Here is a 19,934-nt window from a genome sequence, read left to right as displayed (position 1 = left end):
TATGGCCATCATTTTTGCAGCAAAACGTAGCGAAAAACTTCGCTCATCAGTACCAATAACAAGTAACATATAAAGTGTTTATTTACTACCTGCATGGTAGGGTGCAATAGATGGGCATACTCTTCCATGCTTTTTGGACTTTTCTTCCTGCCCTAGTGGTAGATCACAGACCTACACCAACCTAAGTTCACCCGCTGAATAAATCAATGCCTGCACCCGCCAACACTGTATTCATCAATTGTGGGTGGGATGAGGTCCACAGGCATCTACCCTTCCACCCCCCATTATTCCTCAAACCTGTGCACCATTTAAACACTCAAGCTAGAGAGGGACTACAGAGCCCTATACTTTCCCTATAGCAGGCATGTTGCACTCTGTACCTTGTTCCCGATTTTTATTTGGCAGGAGGTGCAGCCAGTCCCTGTACTGTCGGCATGGGCACTATGGCATGATCTCTTGCGGCATAGTAAATGACCACTTGTACACATATTGAGTTTCTCCACAGGGTTTGACATCTCCCATAGGAAGTAACATAACTAAGTAATATAGTTACAGTAAAACCCACTGCAAGGCTGTCAATGCAGTGAAGTGTTGGCTTTATTAGTGATGCATAGATCTACATGTTTCAAGTGTCCTGCCTCAAAACTGTACTCTTGTGTTCTAGAACATCAACAATGAAGCCAATGCTTCATTACACTTATCAGCTCTCCAGTGGATTTTATTCTATCTCTAAGGAACTTGGTCAGACATCATGGATGAGTATGGTTAACTGAAAGTGGCAGGACATGGAAAACACAAGGCATAGGTGCAATTGGGATAACGCCTTAAAGGAGAAGGAAAGCTACGGAGGCAGTTTATTGTCAATAGATTAGCTGCAATAGTGCAAGATAGAATGCTATATTTATTCTATAGAATGTTTTACCATACCTGAGTAAAAAGCTTTAGACATTCTCTGTTTGTGTAGGATAGCAGCTGCAGTATTAGCTTGGTGTGACATCACTTCCTGTCAGAGTCTCTCCCTGCTCACTTATAGCTCTGGGCTCAGATTACAGCAGAGAAGGGAAGGGGGAAGAGGAGCAAACTGAGCATGCTCACGCCCAGGGCAAGGAGGTTTAAGCTGAAAACAGGAAGTCTGATACAGAAGCCCATGAGTACACAATAGAAGGAAAGAAATGTGCTGTTTCTTTTGATAGAGAACTCAGAGCAGCATTACTTGAGGATTTACTGGTATATTTAGGTGGACCTTTCTAATAAGGCTTATTTAGTTTTAACCTTTCCTTCTCCTTTATGTTTCCTTATGTGTTAAACACAGAGATGCCCTAAATCTATATGTAGTTTAGGGGTTTGTAGGAGGGTGGATATTTGGTTGAAGCTTAGAACAAAACAACTTTGGTAATGGATCAGCAAGCCATTGTTAGAAAGTGTCTTCCTAATCTATGGTTATGTTGTTTTATAGCAAGAATACATAGATGTTGCTCCCCAACCCCATGGATGCTGCTCCCAGTGGCCTCAAAACAGGAGCTTATTTTTCAATTCCAGGTTTGAGGCAAGTTTTGTTTGTATAAAAACCAGGTGTACTGCCAAACAGAGTCTCCTGTAGGCTGCCAGTCCACATAGGGGCTATTAAATAGCCAGTCACAGCCTTTATTTGCCCTTCAGGAACTTTGTTCATGCTTGTGTTGCTCCCCAAATCATTTCACATCTGAATGTGGCTCACAGGTATAAACAGTTGGGGAGCCCCATTTTATAGGATGAGTTGAATAAACATAAGATTATCGTTCTCAGAACCATTTTGATCCAAATATGCTGACACTAAATTTATTTTGGCAGAATGTAAAAACTCCACTAGGTATGACAGTGGGACATTCTACACATCTCCATTCGTTAAAAGGCATTTCATTAGAAAACATGACGAGATTAGTCCCATACTCATAGATCTGAGGGAATTAGTATGGGCAGAACATGCAATGATGGCACATCACAATAAACAAGACCAAAGCCAATGAATTAATGGCTTTTTACTGCTTAACTGCTGAGGGTTCAGGTAACTGAACGGGAGTTTAACAGTTTCCATTCATTAACAGTGAAAGCATTAAAGGACTTTTTAATTATTTCATTCCAATCTTCTTTAGACACCAGGCTGGATATTTAACTATGTACTTCAAATGACCTTCTCTTTAAGGATCCAAAGTGGCAATTTGGTGTAATCAGCTCTACACGCCGCTATCCTTCATACACCCCAACAACGAGAGGTAATTCATTAGACTGTGATATTGCCGATTAAAGAACTATCACACAGAGACTCCCATTGATTTTGTAACGGGTCCGTCAAAAGGTGAACAGGGAGTTTAGATTAAATCTTTTTTCTGAGCAAATGAAAAAACCCATTTCCCCGTCCATTCTTGTCATTCTTTTCCTGCGAGGGAAGGCGCTTATGCAGAGTGTTACTGTCACTTAGATACTGTTACTGACATTTAAATGGGCAAAGATATTAAAGAGATATTCACTGCTAATCTCATTTGCTCCTGCTTGACAGTTAGAGCATTTAGGACAGAGACACACGCTTCAGATTCTGAGAGATTAGTCGCCCGGCGACAAATCTCCTCTTCTTCCGGGTGACTAATCTCCCCGAACTGCCTTCCCGCTGGCTAGAATGTAAATCGCCAGGAAGATGGCACTCGGAGCGATTCATTTCCCGAAGTCGCCCGAAGTTGCCTCGTGAGGAAACTTCAGGCAGACTTGGGAAAACGAGTGCCATCCTCCCGGCGATTTATCTCAGTTGGCGATTTATTGCAGTTCAGGGAGATTTCTCGCCGGGCGATTAATCTCCCCGAATCTGACCGTGTGTCTCTGCCCTTAGAATGTAGAAACACTAAACATCACACTGGTTTACCTGTATAGACATTCCAACCAGGGGATAGAAATAGGCGGGCAATGACTGGCCCATGTAAAATATTGAAGAAAAACATTTTTTTGGTGAATAACATGTCACATGAAATTGTCTTACGCATTTTGTGCATAAAACAGGCACTTCATTATAGACTTTTACTAGGTGTTCAGTCTTTTTCTTGGTTAAAGGGATACGGTCATAAGTAAACATGTTTTTTTTCAAAAAGCATCCGTTAATAGTGCTGCTCCAGCAGAATTCTGCCCTGAAATCTGTTTTTCAAAAGAGCAAACTGACTTGTTTTATATTTAATTTTGAAATCTGACATGGGGCTAGACATATTGTTTCCCAGCTGCCCCTAGTCATGTGCTCTGATAAACTTCTTTACTGCTGTACTGCAAATTTGAGTGATATCACCCCCCCCAGCAGCCTAACAACAGAACAGTGGGAAGGTAACCAGATAGCAGCTGCCTAACACAAGATGACAGCTGCCTGGTAGATATAAATACAACAGTCAATAGTAAAATCCATGTCCCACTGCAACACCTTCAGTTACATTGAGTAGGAGAAACAACAGCCTACCAGAAAGCAGTTCCATAGTGCAGCACTGGCTCTTTCTGAAAGCACATGTGCAGGAAAAATGACTTGAGATGGCACCTACACACCAATATTACAGCTAAACACAATTATTGGTTCAGGAATGAAATTTTATATTGTAGAGTAAATAATTTGTAGTGTATTCATTGCTGATGGATAGCCTGTGATACCCTCAACATGAGGGACCTGGATGTTTAGTAAAATCTGAAAATACGTATGTTGCCCCCGTGCTATAATTATCACAGTGACAATGACCAAAACCTAGAGTGTCTTAAATTGGCAACATATTAGTATACGTGTCCCCAAGCCGATGCTAAAATAGCCTATAACTGTTTACCCAGTATCCCAGCATCATCTCAGTGATAGTTACATAGTTAGTTACATAGTTAAATCGTTTTGAAATAAGACAAAGTCCATCAAGTTCAACCCCTCCAAATGAAAACCCAGCATCCATACACACACCCCTCCCTACTTTTAATTAAATTCTATATACCCATATCTATACTAACTATAGAGTTTAGTATCACAATAGCCTTTCATATTATGTCTGTCCAAAAAATCATCCAAGTCCCTCTTATAGTCATTAACTGAATCAGCATCACAACATCACCCGGCAGTGCATTCCACAACCTCACTGTCCTGACTGTGAAGAACCCCCTACGTTGCTTCAAATGAAAGTTCTTTTCTTCTAGTCTAAAGGGGAGGCCTCTGGTACAGTGATCCACTTTATGGGTAAAAAGGTCCCCTGCTATTTGTCTATAATGTCCTCTAATGTACTTGTAAAGTGTAATCATGTCCCCTCGCAAGCGCCTTTTTTCCAGAGAAAACAACCCCAACCTTGACAGTCTCCCCTCATAATTTAACTCTTCCCTCCCTCTAACCAATTTAGTTGCACTTAGTCTCTGCACTCTCTCCAGCTCATTTATATCCCTCTTAAGGACTGGAGCCCAAAACTGCACTGCATACTCCAGATGAGGCCTTACCAGGGACCTATAAAGAGGCATAATTATGTTTTCATCCCTTGAGTTAATGCCCTTTTTTATGCAAGACAGAACTTTATTTGCTTTAGTAGCCACAGAATGACACTGCCCATCTTCTGTACAATTTGGTGATCCAATCAGCGGAAGTAGGTGGCACAACAGGCAAAAGGGATCTGCGTACCCAAGGCAGGTGTAAATGCGGGGCCCATTGTGCCAAAATCTTCTTTTTGTTCCTTCTGTTTGTAAAGCAGGGACGACCTGCAATTAAGGTTGTTGTGTTTGTAGCTTAGTTGCATAATGTAACCTAAATAACCACAGCTACAAATTGCTATGCACAGAAGCTGCTACCCCAAAATTAAAAGAACTGTACTTAAAAATCTATAAGTCATGGAACAGGTTAACTGCATCTTAGCTGCACGGCTGAGATTTTTTACTTAAAGGGAACTTGTTTTTTTTTTTGACTCATATTCTGTGATCAGCAGATTCTGGGGAGTATGAAGCAGGCGGCTGGGTTTAAGCTCATTTTGGATTTGGTGTAGCAATAATGCAAGTGCTGACTGCAGTCAAACGGCACGTTAATACTTCCCCGTGGCTGGCGTGGCCTTATCAGCCCTTCCATCCATTGACACATAAGATGAATTTAATGGTGTTTCTCCAGCAAAGGTTTTTAGAAATGGGGAAATATTGGATGTTGCTTTATCAGACGTTGCTTAAATCTCACAATATGTTTCCTTTTAAATTATTTGCCTTTGCTTTCCCTTCCTCTGTGATAATCTCTGCTGCAGCCTCTGCTTGTCTGTTGGCATAAATATCATAAGTTACAAGAAAAAGATTGTATAGACCAGACTAGGGGCCTTAGGACCAGATGCGGCCCTCTAGGCATGGTTATGGCCCCCTGACAGAACAAGGGCTCTGCTGACTTTTATGGTTGACATAATTTTATTATAATAGGTCCCCAGACATGTAATATAGGGAATCATTGGGCCAGACAGTATTGGCACAAAGATTAACAATGTATATATATGTATATATATATATATATATATATATATATATATATATATATACTAGTGATGTGCAGGTCAACAAAAAGTCAACCCTAGCCTGCCTGCTCCCGATCCGACCTAGCACTTTTTTTTTTTAGGCGCAACTCTGAAGTCACAAAAGAGAACAGGGCAGGGGCACACCTACAGTATAAATAGACGCTGCCTGAAGAAGAAGCCAGCACAGGAATGTTGCAAGCTGGGAGTGCAGAAGGAAGAGCTCAACCCAAACTGCCGGCGATGGGTGTGTGTCTAACTCTACCCAATCCACAGGTCCCATGGCTATCGGGCCAGCCTGCACATCATTAATATATGTGTTAATCAAGAGCACCTTTATAATGAGAAGAGACCTTAGCACAACCTTCTTTAGATGCACAACCACAGGATTCCAGGATCCTAGTCATATGTCTGTATACATAGAATACCATATATATTGATAATTACCTACTTTATTTAAAAGCACAGTTATCAAGGCCCACAATCTAATCACGGGGCTTCATACTAGTTAGTTATCCAGGCCCTTCCTTCAGTGGGGGCCAGGTAATTAGCCCACTGTCCACCTGCCCCCCCCCCCAAATGTTGGGCTGTGCCAGCTAGGTAGCAAAAGATCTCAACATGCCTAAGCATGCCCTTGATTCACTGCCAGTCATGACCCAAACACACCCATGATCCATCCAAATCCCTCCCATTGTGTCATCAGGCCCCACCCATTTGTGGTCTGTAAGTCTGGCTGTTGCATGTGTCCAGGCTTCCCATTGGGATTTTCCAACTTTCTCACTTTTTAGCCAGATATTGCCTGGTAGGCCTTTTGGGAGGCCTTCTTCTGCCCGGGCCAAGGGTTGAACATATGGCTACCTTTCTAATATAGCTATGGCTCCTCTTCGGTAATTCATTGGCTGATGCTAATTTGAAACTTTAGACTTGCCTAATGGACAAACTGGCCGATATCCATTGTATACTAATATCTGGTGGGAATATACAGAAATTAATATATGAAATTCATTTATATGTACATGTATGGTCACCTTTTGTGGACACTCTGGAGATGATTGCAGGGCAGACTCACAGCTCAGTAAATTCATTACATCGCATAGAAGGAGTCTCCATTAATGCATCCCAATATAAAGTTACTGGTATATCTGCCTGTACATGGAGAGCAGAGCTAACACAAGGGGAACTCAGGGGATTTTGGATAGTTGTTAGATGAATCCTTATTGGCAGTCAGTTCTTGCGTTATTGCTTAATATGATCATCTCGATGATTTCTCGCCATCTGAGTAACTCGCTCTAATGCACTTTTTAAATCAAACCTGGGCCCAAGATCTCGTTTAGCACTAATTGAGAAAAGAGTAATATACAGCACAAAATATCCACTGTTTCTCCTCTGAAGCAATATAAAAAAAAAACTAAATTGCTACTTTGCGTAAGGTAAGGCTATAAATGCAATTTTAGTGGAACCCTTCCAAATTTCCATAGATCAGTTTAGCAAAGAGCCTGTGAGATGGAATAAATCACCTCCCACTCACAGCAGAACATTTCAACCCAGTGGAAATCTTATTTATGGCCACACCTATCATCTGTCTATCATCTATTTGTCTGTCACTCTATTATCTATCTATCTATCATCTATCTATCTATCATTTATCTATCTATCATCTATGTGTCTATCGATCTATCATCTATCTATCTATCTATCTGTCTGTCTATTTATCTATCTATCTATCTATCTATCTATCTATCTATCTATCTATCTATCATCTATGTGTCTATCGATCTATAGATAGATCTATCATCTATCTATTATCTATCTATCATCTATCTATCTATCTACCGTATATACTCGAGTATAAGCCGAGTTTTTCAGCCCCCAAAATATGCTGAAAAACTGTACCTCGGCTTATACTCGGGTCAAGCGCAAAAACAGTCGCCGGCGTCTAAGAATAGTCGCCGGCGTCCAAGAATAGTCTCCAAGAATATTCTCCGGCGTCCAAGAATGGTCGCCGGCATCCACAAACGAGACGCCGACACCTCCAATGGGAGCAGAAACCCTAAATTTTTTGATTGAAACTTACCAGAAGCTGCTGCATTTCTGACCCTAGGCTTATACTTGAGTCAATAAGCTTTCCCAGTTTTTGGAGGTAAAATTAGGTACCTCGGCTTATACTCGGGACGGCTTATACTCGAGTATATACGGTATCTATCTATCTATCTATCTATCTATCTATCTATCTATCTATCTATCTATCTATCTATCTATCTATGTGTCTATCTATCATCTATCTATCATCTATCTATCTATCTATCTATCTATCTATCTATCATCTATGTGTCTATCTACCATCTATCTATTATCTATCTATCTATCATCTATCTATCTATTATCTATCTATCTATCATCTATGTATGTATCTATCTATCTATCTATCTATTTATCTATCATCTATCTATCTATCTATCTATCTATCTATCTATCTATCTATCTATCTATCTATCTATCTATCTATCTACTATACAGTATATCTATCATCTATCTACTATCTATCTCTATACCATCTATATCTCCATCTATCTAACTATATCTAAATCTATCTATCTATCTATCTATCTATCTATCTATCTATCTATCTATCTATCTATCTATCTATCATCTATGTGTCTATCTATCTATCTATTTATCTATCATCTATCTATCTATCTATCTATCTATCTATCTATCTATCTATCTATCTATCTATCTATCTACTATATCTATCTATCTATCTATCTATCTATTTATCATCTATCTATCTATCTATTTATCTATCTATCATCTATCTATCTATCTATCTATCTATCTATCTATCTATCTATCTATCTATCTATCTATCTATCTACTATATCTATCTATCTATCTATCTATCTATCTATCTATCTATTTATCATCTATCTATCTATCTATTTATCTATCTATCATCTATCTATCTATCTATCTATCTATCTATCTATCTATCTATCTATCTATCTATCTATCTATCTATCTACTATACAGTATATCTATCATCTATCTACTATCTATCTCTATACCATCTATATCTCCATCTATCTAACTATATCTAAATCTATCTATCATCTACCTATCTAACTATATTCATCTATCTCTATCTGTCTGTCTAATAGTGGGTAAGTGGCTTGATATGTGTCACGTGGAAAGGTAGAATCTGATGAAAGGAATTTGAGTAGTGGTTCCCAAATTATGAGGCTAACTTCCCTTGCGGGGCTTGGAACATTAATAGAGATGATTCGGCTTAATTAAACCTTTAGGGTGTTATCATGGGGAGAATCCATAATTGCTTTTCTAGATACACCTGAAAGACCAGCTTGACGCTGAAAAGGTGACATTTAGGTTATTTATCAAAACCTGAAAAATATCTCATTATTTATCAATACATTTTCCCAAAATTGTCTTGTGCTGGAAAAAACTTGAAAAAAGCCTGAGAAATTGGAATCGCAATATTTTTTTTTCGGATCCCCCCCACACGAAAACTCGGATTTTTGCCCGAAAACTGCAAAATCTCCGGATTATTTCACGAAACCCAGCGCAGATCAGGATATCTTTGGGACAGTTCCCATTGACTGATATACAACCTCGGCAGGTCTGAGATGCCGGATTTTTGAATTCAGACCTTTTCTATCCTCGGGGTACAATAAATCCTGAAAAATCTATTTTTTCTATAGTAATAAAAACTTGACTATAATATATTCTAAGGCCAAGAGTTAACAAGGGAACATAGAGCCACATGTTTTGCCCATTGCACAACCTACATAATGTTTCCCTATTTCTTTTGTGCACAATATGGACAAATACAGGTCACTATGGAAGAGTTCTCTTGGTTTTGTACCCTCTCTTCCTTCCCCATAACAGATTTAATAAGGTAGCAGGGCCTCGTAGAAATATAACGTGCACTTAGCATGATGTGCAGAAAACTTGGAATGTCATATTCTGATCAAATGGCTTAGCGTAGAGGGATGATGGTTCCGCTGTGAGGATTTGTGGAGGAAATCCATTTGTATGGTAATCAAACGTACATCCAAGAAGACTCCTAAATAAATTGTTTACTGACATCTTAACCTATTTCTTACTAACATGTCATACACATTCCTGGGGGAAATCATAGGGAATAACAGGGGAAATATGACGGTGTTGCTGCTTCTGCTATGGATTAGGCTCTTCATGATGTAGTATTCATAGATGTTGCCTGTCGAGAACTCAATTCAGCACCAGTAAAACACAAAAAAATTAAAATAAGTCTGAGAATGGATGCAAAAAAGCCCAACCGCAAAGAGTATTAACAAAGGTAACCTTCAAGGAGCAAGTTTTTATATTTTGGGAAACTTCTCTTCTTGGCCACCTTTATTCTCCATGAATTAACTGTAATAAGAGGCAGTGAGCAGAGACTGATATCCATAGTCCACTTGCTATAAAGAAACTCAAGTAGTGCAGAATATGTTGGTCCTTTTTTTTGTTGATTCATCAATAATTGTATAATAGCTTTTCACAGGTATGGTTATCCAGAAACCCATTATCCAGAAATTACAGAAAGGTCTTCCCTAGACTCCATTTTATCCAAATAATCCAAATTTTTAAAAAAAAATTATATCTCTTTTCTGTGTAATAATAAAACAGTCGCTTGTACTTTATCCCAACTAAGATATAATTTGTCCTTATTGGAAGCAGAACCAACCCAATGGGTTTATTTAACGTTTACATGATTCTCTAGTTTTTTTTTTTTTAAAACGCATCAGTTAATAGTGCTGCTCCAGAAGAATTATGCACTGAAATCTATTTCTCAAAAGAGCAAACAGATTTTTTTTTTATATTTAATTTTGAAATCTGACATGGGACTAGACATATTGCCAGTTTCTCAGATGCCCCCAGTCATCTGACTGGTGCTCTGATAAATTTCAGTCACTCTTTACTGCTTTACTGCAAGATGGAGTGAAATCAGCCCCTCCCTTTCCCAGATCAGATAGCAGCTCCCTAACACAAGATAACAGCTGCCTGGTGTTGAAGAACAACACTCAATAATAAAATCCAGGTCCCACTGCAACACATTCAGTTACATTGAGTAGGAGAAACAACAGCCTGCCAGAAAGCAGTTCCATCCTAGAGTGCTGGTTCTTTCTGAAAGCACGTGACCAAAGCCTGAATCTTCTGGATAACAGGCCCCATACCTGTACCAGATCTTTCTGGAATCTACAGGGTTATATTTTTAATTCCCATCCTGCATATTAAGTGCTGCCAGAGGCAATCCATTGAGCCGCTGACAGGTACTGGGCCACATGCTGAGATAATATCCAATCTCTCAGGTAGCTGAACCTTAAAATCCACTGAAGGCTTTTGTTTAATACCAACACCTTATACTTAGCAGCATGATTATCTCTGCATTCCCCGCGGTGTCTATTGCCAGAGATAGTCATTGAGTCCGAATGAGCTAATCATATTGCGCCTTCACATATTGCATCCAATGATTGCCGGTCACCTGTCCAATTCCACTTGGCGATGGATCGCTTTATCTGATGTTACATTGCTGGGTACCGGCCTCTCCGTAAAGTTTTAATGGAATGGGACTCAATTACTACTGTAATAATAATTCTGAAAATGGAACTCATGTTTAACGCAAGAAGCTACTGACAGATAATGTTCTGCTTTTTCCTGCACACAATACAGAGAATATTGGGATTTAAACCTGCAGCAAAGCTTTGTGGGGAAACCCGTTATCCAGAAGGCTCAGAATTACAAGATTGCCCATCTCCCATAGATTCCATTTTAATCAAATAATTCAAATGTTGAAAGGGATACTGTCTTGGGAAAACATGTTTTTTCAGAACGCATCAGTTAATAATGCTGCTCCAGCAGAATTCTGCACTGAAATCCAATTCTTAAAAGAACAAACAGATTTTTCTTTATTCATTTTTGAAATCTGACATGGAGCTAGACATACTGTATTGTCAGTTTCCCAGCTGCCCCCAGTCATGTGACTTGTGCCTGCACATGTGACTGTTACCCTTAAAGATTTATTTCTGCTTTTTCTGTAATAATAAAACAATGCTTTGTACTAAGAAATCATTTATCCTTATTGAATGCAAAACAATCCCATTGGGAATATTTAATGTTTAAATGATTTTTTTGTAGATATTAAGATCCAAATAACGGAAAGACCCCCTTTATAGGAAAACCTCAGGTCCAGAGCATTCTGGATAACAGGCTCCATACCAGTACAATCTTTGTGTGTTGCTAATATCTTATACCATAAACCATATGGTTAAAGAGCATTGCCTTTGTCTTGTTGTAATACTAGTGTATCAGCTGCCTCTAACTGCTGGTTCTGAAGTGGAGGTACAACTTAATGAATGTTTCTTAAATTATGGGGATGCCTTTCCCTCTGAGGGGCGCCATTGCTGCAGCTAGGCACAGTTAGGGTTGCCTCCCTGCCGCCCTTCCTATATAATTATCTTTATTCCCTATTAATAACATTGGCATCAGCCATCATTTTTACTGGCCAAGCCGGTAAAATACCGGGCAGGTGGCAACCCTAGGCACAGCTGGAAGGCCAGTTAGTGCACATTGGGCTAAAAACACCAAAGGTCAGGGGCAGACCCTGCGGCTGCAGGGGGGCCAGGAGGTATAGGGGCCCCACAAGGCCCTAATTCCTATACAGTTTCAATAAGTATTGGTAAAGCATGTGGTCCTCTAGACATTTTTGGGGCCTAAAAAATAATTTGCTGTGGGGTCCAGTTATATCTAGTTAAGCCACTGCCACTGCCCAAAGTCATCTACTGCTTCCTTTTGTAGCATTTAATGGCAAAAAGCTGAAATAGCTATTTTTAATCTTGCAGAAAAACACTCAAAATTGATTTGGGCAAAATGCCTGAAATCTGTCCAATTGGCCATAGTAGTATTTCAAGATGAGCGATGGTCTTTTATATTGCAGATACCACCACTGTATTTGGTTCTGGTGCTGCCCTAGGCACTGGACCACTTGCTGATCGTGCACATGTGCAGTACAGTCCATGCCTGCACCAATCGCAAAAGAGATGGGCACGTCCCCTCAAATATGCCACTGAATTTGGCAGGAAGTGTCCAGGGGCGAACTGGGGGATATTTCTTATATATGCACCTGGTGATAACCCCACATTGTAAGTGTTATTCAGAGCATTTTTGCAAAATAAATTTTTCCCCCAAATTATGTGCTTTCCAGATATTTCGTTTTTAGAGTAGTTTCCTGTCTCAACTTATTCATAACCCCCTGAGCTTTACTGTGCAATTGGCCTGGGGCTAATTTCAATTACAGCAAAATACACCAAATTCTCCTCCTCGGTATGTGCTTAACCCCTGGAGTTCTACCTATATGCCTACTGCCGTAGCAATCATCTCACCTTCAGTCTTGAACACATGAAACACCAACAGAACACAGGAGGCCACCTTATTGATTTGATCAGACAATAACTTGACACTTCTCTTATTTTTATTTTTCATCTCTCACGCTCTGGTAGGGATGTCGCGGACTGTTCGCCCGCGAACTAGTTCGTGCGAACATCGGGTGTTCGCGTCCGCCGAATGTTCGCGAACGTCGCGCGACGTTCGCCAATTTGGGTTCGCCTTAGCTGGCGCTTATTTTTGACCTCTCACCCCAGACCAGCAGATACATGGCAGCCAATCAGGAAGCTCTCCCTCCTGGACCACCCCCACACCCCCTGGACCACTCCCCTTCCATATATAAACTGAAGCCCTGCAGCGTTTTTTCATTCTGCCTGTGTGTGCTTGGAAGAGCTAGTGTAGGGAGAGAGCTGTTAGTGATTTGAGGGACAGTTGATAGTAACTTTGCTGGCTAGTAATCTACTTGATACTGCTCTGTATTGTAGGGACAGAACTCTGCAGGGATTTGAGGGACATTTTAGGTTAGGTAGCTTTGCTGACTAGTAATCTACCTTCTACTGCAGTGCTCTGTATGTAGCTGCTGTGGGCACTGCTGGTGATCTCTCATCTGCTGACTGCTGCCTGTAACCCAATAGTCCTTGTAAGGACTGCTTTTATTTTCTTTTTTTTTTTTTTACTTTGCTACTATAAGAGCCCAGTGCTATTAGTCTAGCAGTGTTGGGGAGTGGGACTGGTGTGCTGCTCCTAGTAGTTCAGCACCAACCAGAGTAATTTTTTTTTTTTAATATATATATATATTTTTTATTTTACTTATCTCACTGTTCTTTAACGTGTCCAGTGCTGTTTGCTGTTCTTCATAGTAGTGCACCAATAGTAGTGCACTTGCAGGCATTATTTGCCCAGTGTGTTCTTCAAACAACTGCCACCTAGCTGTGTGAGCTTGTTCACATTCTGTCTAAATATCAATAATAATACCGTCTCCAGAAACACCACCTGAGTGACGTTTTTCAAGCAGCAATAATATATTCCGTATCCACTGCTGTAGTGTATACGTTGACCTTGCAGGCATTGTTTCAATTTGTTTGCCCAGTGTGTTCTTCATTTTCAAACAACGGCCACCTAGCTGTGTGAGCTTGTTCACATTCTGTCTAAATATCAATAATAATACCGTCTCCAGAAACACCACCTGAGTGACGTTTTTCAAGCAGCAATAATATATTCCGTATCCACTGCTGTAGTGTATACGTTGACCTTGCAGGCATTGTTTCAATTTGTTTGCCCAGTGTGTTCTTCATTTTCAAACAACTGCCACCTAGCTGTGTGAGCTTGTTCACATTCTGTCTAAATAATAACAATAATAATTCCGTGTCCGTAAACATCACCTGAGTGATGTTTTTACAGCAGCAATAATATATTCCGTATCCACTACTGTATACGTTGCCTTTGCAGGCATTGTTTGCCCAGTCTTTAACCAAGTGCCACCTAGCTGTGTGAGCTTTTTCACATTCCGTGTCCAGAAACATCACCTGAGTGACGTAGTGTGATTTCTGCCCTTTACAGCACAAAACGCAGCGCTGTGTCAACAATGTATTTTTCTGAAACATTTTTGCCCTTGATCCCCCTCTGGCATGCCACTGTCCAGGTCGTTGCACCCTTTAAACAACTTTAAAATCATTTTTCTGGCCAGAAATGTCTTTTCTAGCTTTTAAAATTCGCCTTCCCATTGAAGTCTATGGGGTTCGCGACGTTCGCGAACATTTTTTCCGACGTTCGCTACATCCCTACACTCTGGTGAGTGGCTTTACCTTTAAAAATGTCTAATTTCATGGCTTATTTGTTTAAACTTATGTACCCCAGGCAGCCCGGTAAAAAAGATCTTCTACTTGGAGATTCCCTGGATACTTTGCATTCCCATTAAATAACTTATATCTCTGTTGATTGTACATCATGCTAAGAAACCCAAAATCACACCTTATGTAGTATTCATCATAACATCAGCCTCCTCTTAATTAAAGTCATTGTGACATACATTTAGGCGGAAGGAATAGGCAGTTAACGTTGAGGGTTAACATAGAAATCATATCAGTTTCTCCTTTTGCACCTCGTAAGCATTAGGAAGTGTAAGGGTTCATCTAAAGTCAGCGACAGCGAATGGCCCTCTACCGGGTCAAATATGGCTCCATGTTGCACCTCAGAAGAGATGAGTAAAATGCTTGTCTATCTAATGGGAAAGTTCAAGTGCTGTTCCACAACTTGACTATGGAAAACAATTGCCCTCCTGTCATATTACAATTGAACCTTTAAAGGAGAAGGAAACCTAGTCGGCGCAAAAACCCTCCCCCCCTCCCCTGTGTTGCTTCCCCTCCCTCCTCCCCCCTAGCCTACCCATCCCGCTGGGCAAATGCCCCTAACTTGTTACTTACCCTTCTGTGCAGGCGTCCACCGGAGTTCACCAACGCCATCTTCTTCCAAAAGATCTTCTTCCTGCTTTGACCGGCGCATGCGCAGTAGGAGCATTTCGCCGGTACGGATCTACTGCGCATGCGCCAAAAGTCACGAAGTGAAATCAGAAAACTTCATGACTTTTGGCTCATGCGCAGTAGATCTGTACTGGCGAAATGCTCCTACTGCGCATGCGCCAAAACGCCGGTTAAAGCAGGAAGAAGATCGCTTGGAAGAAGATGGCGTTGGTGAACTCCTTAGACTGGACCTGCGCAGAAGGGTAAGTAACAAGTTAGGGGCATTTGCCCAGCGGGACAGGTAGGCCAGGGGGGAGGAGGGAGGGGAAGCAACACAGGCGAGGGGGGGAGGGTTTTTGCGCCGACTGGGTTTCCTTCTCCTTTAAAAACGATGCTCTGCAAGTCATCTATTGATAGATTGAATAAATCACCTATCTATGGCTGCCAATACCAATCCTTTATCTTTAGCTCTGGTTTAGAGAAGAAAGAGTGTCAATGGACAGTAGAGACCATATGATGAATCTTTGCCTTTTTTGGTTTTCATGGAGATTATGGGGAACGTTCTGCAAACTGTCTCTTTTTTTGTTGCATATTGTTTCAAGGGCCAAAAATGAGTCTTTATTAGGGTCGGACTGGGCCATGAGACACCAGGTAAAAACCCGGTGGTCCCCGGCAGCCTAGACCCACACCTGATTTCAGCCCGCATTGCCCCCTGATCTTGGGTTGCGATTGATGTGGGAGCCTATAGATAGAATAGGACAGAGGTGGGGGGCCCCTGTGGTGGAAGCCGGGCTTCCGACCTGGTAGTCCGACCAGGTCTTTATACAACATTCCACATAGAAGCAGGACCAACCGAGATGAACAGTGCAGAATCCTTGCTCACAGGATTCATTATAAGATGGGAACAAAATTGTTAAAACAGTGATTGGTCAGTGGGTGGGGCTATATTGGTAGTAGACCCAGGTTACGACCATAGACAGTAACTGTATTACCCAATCTGCAGTCATTTCGATGTCAGTGCAGTTGTACTAAAACAACTGCATGGGCCATGCTTGGGTAAATCTAAAAAATGTAAATTAAATAATGCTTGTATTTCTTTAGTCTTGGATCCAAGTACTGAAAAGACAACCTTGTCCACGACTCCTTTACCTACATATATTGCTCAATTCCTGATGTAGCCAATTTAAAACTCAATCAATATAACAGCAGAAAAAAACAAGAACGATTAAACTTCACAAATTAACATTGACATCATAATATTTCATCCGCCCCTAACTTGGAACTCTTGGATCTTAATTATTCAGGATGGGATTAAAAGCAAGTTGGGATTTTTATAGGGGACAGGTGTGACATGTGTCATCTGTTAGATGATCATATGAACCTGAAATTCCAATTAAGACTCATTTTAATTACTTGGCATGTCAAAAAGTGAGAGTACAGATCCCCCGAGTGCTGCGTGCATACCTCAGCGGGCTCATATTCTGCAATTTCTTGTATTGTGTGTGTGGGCCTTTTCTGATGAAAGAAAACCTTTCTTTGTACAGAGTCTAAGGAAAATAAACCACCTTTATACGGAGGGATAAAGCTTACCTTCATTTCCTGTTTAACAGAGAGTAAAATACAAGGTAATAATGTATTGTGAGCACAGAACGTTCCTTTGTATATTTGCATTTATAGTGGGCGCTGTCATATTGCTTCCATTATACAATGAACAATGAGAGTAGGGCTTATTGTGAGCACATTAGCAGTTGTACATATGAGTGGAAGCTGCCATTTTCCTTCACTAAGGCCAATGTTACTAGGTCATTTAAAGAGCAAGGCTTTTCTAATTATGCAAATTGTTCAGTTTTGCTAATTGAATTTAAATTAGAACCAGTCTAGCCAAAGTATTATTTCTTTGGACTCTTGCTGTACGCCAATTCCACCCCAATCTGCCTGATCCTGACACTTTTTTTGGTGCTGGACCTCCTTTGAATTAAGGTCCCCATGCAGTATATCTGCCATTGCCTTAGACCAAACATCATGAGGTTGTAGATCAGGATTATGAGGTGTGCTGGAGTCAAGGGCGCCATGGCAGAAGGGGATCAAGATGGAAAATGCAATTTGGAGGTTGTGAATGGGGTAAAGATTGTTGTGGATTGGGCGAGGTTTGGGTGAATCATAGAGTGGCCAAGTTGGATCCAGCATTTGCTGTAGCTGTGTATGTGAAGTGAATTTTTTTCCATTGGGACCCTATTTAACTTGTTGGCAGGGGTCACCACTCTGGGGCCTCAAGTGACCAAAGAGCTGATATTTGGGACCCCCACCCTAACATGATAGTAGGAGGCCCCATGAATACTCATGGCAGGCCTGTTGTGGACTATAGTCTTCATAGAATTTGTATTTCTGTATATTTACATGTGGAGGCACCATATTGTCTCCTATAGATGGTACTACAGTATATGAAGGTGCAGCTTATGGTGCATACAGAACTTTTCACCTACTGTATGTACATCACAGTTCTTGGATCAGCTTTATAAATGAGGCCAACTGTGTGTGAAAAATGCTGTGCAATACTGCATGGAAATGTGCTGAGCTAAAGTTAAATTCTTATTATTTATTATTCATTCTAAGGACATTTATCCCAATTAGGCTTCTCTATGATAGCCAATAGAGGCGAATATGTAAACTTGCCGTAATTAATAATGCACGCTCTCTAATTATAAAACGACTGTCTGCACAGGATAGAGAATGTCTATATGTCATGCTGGTAACCTCTATGTACCACTGGAAGGGCATGGCTCCATGATCAAGCACTTGGTAGCTCCACTTGCACCACATTACAACATTACCAGACATAGGAGAGGATGTGACCATGTTAGATTGTTATAGAAATGCAGAAAAACAAATGTTTGTGATACAAATGACTCCTTTCATGGCTACTTGATAAATAAGTGCATCTATGGGGACAACATAGACCCCCATATTTGATTAGATGTCCACAAACGAACCTGGAAACATGGGCTGATTTGATGATATAATAATTATAATATTATTACGGTAGTTTGTGGGGAAATGATTGTATTATATTATATAAGTGTCATTAACTTGTTCCTTCTGTGATGCTTTAAGATTCTAGCTCTCTTTGTAAGAGAGGATTCAGAGCAATGTTTGTGTGAAATTCTATCTGAAACCCATAGTTTATATCACAACAAAATCCCTAAGCAGAAATCAAAAAAATATGTAAAACAATTGCATTTCAAAAGGGGGAACGGAAACCCACAGCTGTGTTGGGGCCCAGTAAGATCCCAAGCTCTCCCCCCTGCCCGACCGCACCAAAAATCTTGCCAGTTCCGAATTAGGAATGAGCTGCTTATAAAAAACACACACCGTAGGTATCACCTCTTATGTATATGCGGTAGCCGAGCTGCACGCAAAAATATTTGACATATCAATTTTCTTTAACACTTGTTTATGGCACAACTAGTAGTTTGACTTCAGATTTATCATTAAAATTGAACAAGTTCTGCGTAATTTGCCAAGAATAAATGAGCAGAAAAGTTGCTTTCTGAGATATGCACATTAGGAAAAATAAATAGATTTTCCATCCTGGTTTTGTGTCATCCACAGTATTTCTTTTCAACTGATGAACAACTTAAAGGCAATTTATTAGCCCCAGCTCTAAGAGGAGCCGCCCCAGCAAGTCTGAGACCATATATCATCATTTGTATTGGGTTTCTGACAGGCCCAGGTTTGCAGTAGCAATCAAAGTGATGTCATGAGACCAAAGAGGTTATTTATGAAGGAAAGCACAAGCGCAAAACGCTAAAATGGATGCAAATTTGTCAAACTTTAACTTTATAAAGGTACTTCTGTCCTTACATGCTCCTGGTGATTTTGATGGAAAAATCAAGGGACCTCTTGAGCATACTCGAATGAATTGCATGCAACTGAGTGCATGAACTAAGGGTACTAAGAGGCACGTGCCTAGGGCACAAAGTCTATGTACCTTCTCTGACACCTACTACTAGTCCAGGTGTTCTGCTCCCCCGAAGCTGTACTCTCATGCATGTGCTTGTTCTTTGTGTGCTCATTTGGGGCTATGCGATGGTAGGTTTGACTAGGGTGCCAAGCTGGCCTGGCACTGCCTAGAATTACCACCCATGGATACAACTGACTTAAATGTTATTGACATCGTCAATCCATACACTTCACCACTTTGAAAATGATCAGCGTGCCTTGTGTGTTCCATGTTTCATCATTTGCGCCCATATGAGCGCATGGCATGGAAGCTGTGGCAGCTGAAAATTAGCAGTTTCCCACAATAATGTTGAATTCTCAGTAAAATGCTACATTGCGAGTAAAAAACCCATAAATTTGCATTAAGTTAGCGCACTTTACACTTGCTTCATAATTGAGCCATAAGATCTACAGGGCATCAGATTTTTAAATTTTTCCAATTCAAAAAATATTTAATTAGATTACTTTCCTATCTCAGAAAAGAAACACCTCCACCTATTCGCCCCCTTAAGTAATTTTCAGAAGGTTTCTGACCAAACCCATGGAATGCCGA

The 19,934-nt window shown here is 40.5% G+C and overlaps 1 protein-coding gene across 7 annotated transcripts in view; it reads left to right on the top strand.

Moving 5' to 3' along the window:
- LOC108708756 (protocadherin Fat 3-like) overlaps window positions 1-19,934 on the top strand; it is a 406,168-nt gene that overhangs the window by 230,358 nt on the left and 155,876 nt on the right. The gene's annotated exons all lie outside the window — the stretch shown is intronic.

The sequence above is a fragment of the Xenopus laevis genome, chromosome 2L (genome assembly GCF_017654675.1).
Source record: "Xenopus laevis strain J_2021 chromosome 2L, Xenopus_laevis_v10.1, whole genome shotgun sequence".
In the NCBI taxonomy this organism is placed as follows: domain Eukaryota; kingdom Metazoa; phylum Chordata; class Amphibia; order Anura; family Pipidae; genus Xenopus; species Xenopus laevis.
This window is presented reverse-complemented; position numbering and strand designations above follow the sequence as displayed.